Below are 6,817 nucleotides of genomic sequence, written 5' to 3' on the forward strand. Positions count from 1 at the left end.
GGAAGTGAAGTCACTATAATACAACTCATTCAACTAGCTTAGCGAAGTGTGGTAACACACCACTACTGTCATATCATCTATCTCTCTCTCTCTCTCTCTCTCTCTCTCTCTCTCTCTCTCTCTGTACTAAGAGATGCAATTACAACTCGTAATGTCTCGCGATACAGATGATTTAGTGCGATACTTGAGAGGGCACTGAAACTGGCAAAAATGACACCGTTGATGGCAGCGCTCCTCCTCCTCCTCCTCCTCCTCCTCCTCGCTTGTTTTATATTTAGCATTTCAATTATGCTTGGGAGTCTCTCTCTCTCTCTCTCTCATTTGGAGTCCGGATTTGAGCCCAAGCGACGGATGAACCATGAATGTCGCCTTAAATTTATTGTGCTTTTGCTGACCTAACCCTTAAATGATTTAGCTGGTGGTCAGTCGACTGTCGTTGGTTAAACATCTTATATATAATATAGATATAAAAAATATATATATCTTATTTATGTCTGTGGAATCTATAGGTCACATTCAATGGTTCTATGTAAACGCGCAACAGCTAACATTACCTAATTGTGTGGGGCGTTTTCCAATGAAAAAACTAAATAGACGTTAAGAAATGAAACGCAAACTATTTTCCGAGCCAGGACTCGAACATGGGTCATCACCCACGTCATCAAGACAGCAGAATGATTATTGAAAATACAACAACAAAACCGACGAATTCTGAATTCTGGCAGTAATAACAATAACAACGAAAATCTAAACCTGATCAGGTGTAAAAGACGCGAGAGAGAGAGAGAGAGAGAGAGAGAGAGAGAGAGAGAGAGAGAGAGAGAGAGAGAGAGAGAGAGAGAGAGGTAGCTGCGTGTAAAGGTTTTATTGCTTTAAGCGTTCGTTTCTTCTTCTTCTTTTCATTTTTTTAATTACTCGTTAATATCATCAAAGCTATTATTTTTAATTCTGTAGTTTTCAATAAGTAATTTTCCTTAGAAGTTTCCTCCTTATGTAGTCTTGCCTAAATATCGTTGTTTTCCCTGTTGTTTTTCCTTGTTTATCCTTCATTCCTTTAGTGTATGTCATGGCTACTAGAAATTCAAAATCAGCATTTTTTTTTAATCACATGAAAATATCTTCAAGGGTATTCTTTTTATTTATTCGGTTTTCCTAAATAATTTTTCTTGGATGCCTTCTCCTCATCTTGCTTTGCCTAAATGTCGTTGTTTGTCTGCTGTTGTTTCTCGTTTATTCTTCGTTCTTTCGTGTATTTTATTAATAGCAATTCACTAAAGCTTTTTTCTCTTTGATTTAAAGCTTCTCTCCCTCTTCCCTTTTCGTCTAAGGGGAAAAAACCTGCCAAAACACGCAAACACCTCATCTGAGCACACACGCGCGCACACACACACACACACACTCTCTCTCTTTCTCTTTCTCTCTCTCTCTCTCTCTCTCTCTCTCTCTCTCTCTCTCTCTCTCTCTCTCTCATGACCATGTTTAACGAGGGGCCATTATTCTGCAGATGGACTAAAAAATGGCTTTACAGAGAGAATCAAAACAAATAAAAAAAAAAGTAAAAAATGCGCCGAAATTTCTTCGGCGCTATTGATTTTTCTGTACATCGTATAATCAAGGCCATCGAAAATAGATCTATCTTTCGGTGGTCTCGGTATATTGCTGTATGAGCCGCGGCCCATGAAACTTTAACCATCGCTAGGTGGTGGCCTCCCCTATATCGTTGCCAGACGCACGATCATGGCTAACTTTAACCTTAAATAAAATAAAAACTACTGAGGCTAGAGGGGTGCAAGTTGGTACGTTTGATGATTGGAGAGTGGATGATCAACATATCAATTTGCAGCCCTCTAGCCTCAGTAGATCTTCAGATCTGAGGACGGACAGAAAAAGTGCGGACAGAAAAAAGGGCGGACGGACAGACAAAGCCGGCACAATAGTTTTCTTTTACAGAAAACTAAAAAAGCCTAAACCTCATTCAGTATCGAGTAAGGCTCGACTTGACCTGATATCAGATTTTCCCTTAGACAGCAGATAAAAGTAATAAAGGGCTTAAGATTATGGAGCCCAGTTCTTGCTGAGAACTTGTAAAGAAGAAGAGATGAATTATCGGGCATCCCCCGTGTTCCTTACAAGGTGGTTAATAACAGGTGTGCTAGAGGTGTTTCTCTCTTATTTTTCTCTTGCCTTTCGCTCTCATTCTCTTTACTCTTTTCATTTCTCTCTAATTCTCTTTACTCTTATTAAGGAACGTTGTTACTTTCACTCTGTAATCGATATAGCGGAGGAACTATTAAGGTAATGTGCCTTTAACCGGAATGTAACTTTTTCTGGAATATCGAATGTCATATTTGGGGAGAGAGAGAGAGAGAGAGAGAGAGAGAGAGAGAGAGAGAGAGAGAGAGAGAAATATCAAGGTAATGGCTATAAACTGAAGCATAATCAAGAAAAGAAGTATGTATATATATATATATATATATATATATATATATATATATATATATATATATATATATATAGAGAGAGAGATAGAGAGAGAGAGAGAGAGAGAGAGAGAGAGAGAGAGAGAGAATAATAAAGGTAATGGCTACAAACTGAGGCATAATCAAGAAAAAAGTATATATATATATGTATGTATATATATATATATATATATATATATATATATATATATATATATATATATATATATATATATATATATATATAGAGAGAGAGAGAGAGAGAGAGAGAGAGAGAGAGAGAGAGAGAGAGAGAGAGAGTATCAAGGTAAGGGCTATAAACTGAAGAAGAATCAAGAAAATGGAGAGAGAGAGAGAGAGAGAGAGAGAGAGAGAGAGAGAGAGAGATATCTCTTGATGCCCATATCAAATGAAAACTAAAGTGTTCGTCGAAAGCACGGTGTTTTATCGCTACAGAATTCATGATAGCCATTTTCGGCTCGGCTAAATAAGGACCGGACATTTTAACAGAAGCAAGATTAAGAAGACCACACGCGCGCAGTTATACATACATACATACACACATATACATATATACACGGGTATAGAAGTAACCATATTGTATATAGACATAAAATGTATATTTAATGTGTGTGTATCCCTTAACATAGGATACGCACATAAACATAACAGCACTGTCAATATTACATTCACAATTTATTACTAACATTAATATGTTCACAATTACTTAATTAAACCACATATCTGATTACCTAAGTGCCTCTATTAATTAACCAAGGATGTATGAGAGAGAGAGAGAGAGAGAGAGAGAGAGAGAGAGAGAGAGAGAGAGAGAGAGAGTCAAATACTTAATTCCATTGAAATCGTTTATTACATACATTTCAGTGTTAAATTTATACATAATTATCCAGAGAGAGAGAGAGAAAGAATCAGTCAAATACTTAATTCCATTGAAATCGGTTATTACATACATTTCAGTGTTAAATCTATACATAATTATTCGGAGAGAGAGAGAGAGAGAGAGAGAGAGAGAGAGAGAGAGAGAGAGAGAGAGAGAGAGAGAGAGAGAGTGTGTAAAAAACAACAAGCATAAAAAGGAGCTAAAAGATAATATTAAAATGTAGCATTGGCATCCATCCATGTAGCGTCTAGGACACAATCCCCCTAGCTTCCATAAAATGTCATTCACGACACGGCTCTCTGCTGCAACGCTTTTCGTCCGACACTGAGAGAGAATATCAACAATGACACGAGCCAGAAAACTCGACGTTTTAAAAGGCCCTAAAAGACTTTTAAAAGGCACTAAATGACTTTTAAAAGGCACTAAAAGGTGAGATTTTTAACTCGGAAGGTGTTTTGGAAGAATGGTCCCTTAAAGTACTGGAATCATTTTAGGTGCATTTTGTTAATGGACGAAGTTGGTAAACAGGTTTTTTCTTCAGCGTTTTGGCCGGATGCTGAATTTGTATTGTAGATATATATAGTCATACACATACACAGACATACATAAACACAATATATACACATACATACGTATAATATATATATATACAGTATATATATATATATATATATATATATATATATATATATATATATTAGATATATATATGATTACAGACATATATACACATCTATATTATACACAATTTTATATATATATATATATATATATATATATATATATATATATATATATATATATATATATATATATATAGCTTAATGATAAATAATATTGCCAAGACCAGGAAGAACATTCTTTATTGTACGAGCTTTCGAGGTATTAAACCTCATCATCAGGCTGAAAAAACCGACAAGGATGAGAATCAATAAAATTACAATAAAATGAATTGTCATAATAAATCTTCAGCAAAAATACTAACGAAATATATAAAATGAACAAGTAAATACAAACTAAAAGGGTGAGACGTAAAATAACGAAAAATTAAAAACACATACATAAAAATATGAAAATAAAACTAAAGTGAAATGTAAACAAACTACCACTCACAAAGTAAAATATTTAACGCCCTAATTGAGTACCTACTATGAAATTACACGATAGCTAGTTGAATACCAGACGAGTTGTTGTTCAATTCCGGCTTCATCTTTTTAATAGTCAGCGACTCTGAAATTAAGAGGTCCAGTCTATTTGAACAAAAAGACAGTACCCGAAAATCCAGGTCAGTGAAAGGATGGTCCTCTGCTAAACTGTGTTCTCTAATGGCAGAAAAGGGTGGTTTGGAAAGGGGAAACCTAATTCTAATAGAAAGACCTCTGTGTTCCAAAATTGTGTGTCTGAGCCAGCGGGAACGCGCAGACCACACTGCGAACAAGTGAACAAGTAAACGACACAGGAATTAAGGTCCACAGGCAGAGTAGGCTTCTCTCTCAAAAGTGATCTTGTAAAAGGATTACAGAAGACAAGCCGGAAACTGATTTGAGGGAAACAATGCTTAAGTATTTCTTGTAACTTTTTTCGGACCATATAGCTACTATGTCCAAGGTAAGGCAATTTAATGTACTTTACATCTTTACTAGCAGTACTGTACACCGGTCTGGGACAAAACTTTTATTTAAAAAATTTTCAGAACTTTGTAAAATACAAAAAATGGGATATGAGTTTTCAGAAAAATAATTCTGGAGGAAAACCATATCTTGATGAAATAAATTAAAATCACAACAAACATTGTAGGCTCTATTAATCAAAGTGCGTATTGCGTTCATCTTATACAACTTTGGCGAAAAACTGAGGATTTGGATGTCTGAATGCCCTAGTGCTTTCAAACCTTTGTATTACCGTAGGTATGTAGATGATACTTCCTTGTGTTTAAGGAATTATCACATGTTGATTTGTTTTTTGAATATTTTAATTCTCGTCACCCTAACATCTCTTTTACTTGTGAGACGGAACAGGATAATAAGTTGTCATTTTTAGATGTACAGGTATACAGAAATAGTGGCAAATTTGAGACACCTGTTTACAGGAAAAGTACTTTTACTGGCTTGGGATTGAATTACCTCAGTTTTTCGCCAAAGTTGTATAAGATGAACTCAATACGCACTTTGATTAATAGAGCCTACAATGTTTGTTGTGATTTTAATTTATTTCATCAAGATATGGTTTTCCTCCAGAATTATTTTTCTGAAAACTCATATCCCATCTTTGTATTTTACAAAGTTCTGAAAAATTTTTAAACAAAAGTTTTGTCCCAGACCGGTGTACAGTACTGCTAGTAAAGATGTAAAGTACATTAAATTGCCTTACCTTGGTCATAGTAGCTATATGGTCCGAAAAAAGTTACAAGAAATACTTAAGCATTGTTTCCCTCAAATCAGTTTCCGGTTCTTCTGTAATCCTTTTACAATAAGATCACTTTTGAGAGAGAAGCCTACTCTGCCTGTGGACCTTAATTCCTGTGTCGTTTACTTGTTCACTTGTTCGCAGTGTGGTCTGCGATACGTGGGATCTAGTTCCCGCTGGCTCAGACACACAATTTTGGAACACAGAGGTCTTTCTATTAGAACTAGGTTTCCCCTTTCCAAACCACCCTTTTCTGCCATTAGAGCACACAGTTTAGCACAGGACCATCCTTTCACTGACCTGGATTTTCGGGTACTGTCAAATAGACTGGGCCTTTTAATTTCAGAGTCGCTGACTATTAAAAAGATGAAGCCGGAATTGAACAACTCGTCTGGTATTCAACTAGCTATCGTGTAATTTCATAGTAGGTACTCAATTAGGTCGTTAAATATTTTACTTTGTGAGTGGTAGTTTGTTTACATTTCACTTTAGTTTTATTTTCACATTTTTATGATGTTGTTTTTAATTTTCCGTTATTTTACGTCTCACCCTTTTAGTTTGTATTTACTTGTTCATTTTATATATTTCGTTAGTATTTTTGCTGAAGATTTATTATGACAATTCATTTTATTGTAATTTTATTGATTCTCATCCTTGTCGGTTTTTTCAGCCTGATGATGAGGTTTTATACTTCAAAGCTCGTACAATAAAGAACGTTCTTCCTGGTCTTGGCAATATTATTTATCATTAAGCTAAGATTTCAAGTAGCCACCCAAATACCGAGACTATATATATATATATATATATATATATATATATATATATATATATATATATATATATATATATATATATATATATATATATATTAATGTTTGAAAGAGTCCCAGTAAAATATTTCTTGCACTAACAGAAAGTTCCAAAAAGGAAAAACACATTGCTTTCCTTTCAAGTTCTGTACTACTTAAGCAGGTACCATATAATCTAGATAATCTAAATAATAGCATGAGCGAATATGCAAATTTAAGGTCTCGTCACCTAAACCCACGTA

The 6,817-nt window shown here is 34.8% G+C and overlaps 1 protein-coding gene across 7 annotated transcripts in view; it reads right to left on the bottom strand.

Annotated features, from left to right (window-relative positions):
- LOC136853642 (inter-alpha-trypsin inhibitor heavy chain H2-like) overlaps window positions 1–6,817 on the bottom strand; it is a 245,366-nt gene that overhangs the window by 23,868 nt on the left and 214,681 nt on the right. The gene's annotated exons all lie outside the window — the stretch shown is intronic.

The sequence above is a fragment of the Macrobrachium rosenbergii genome, chromosome 27 (genome assembly GCF_040412425.1).
Source record: "Macrobrachium rosenbergii isolate ZJJX-2024 chromosome 27, ASM4041242v1, whole genome shotgun sequence".
Taxonomy (NCBI): domain Eukaryota; kingdom Metazoa; phylum Arthropoda; class Malacostraca; order Decapoda; family Palaemonidae; genus Macrobrachium; species Macrobrachium rosenbergii.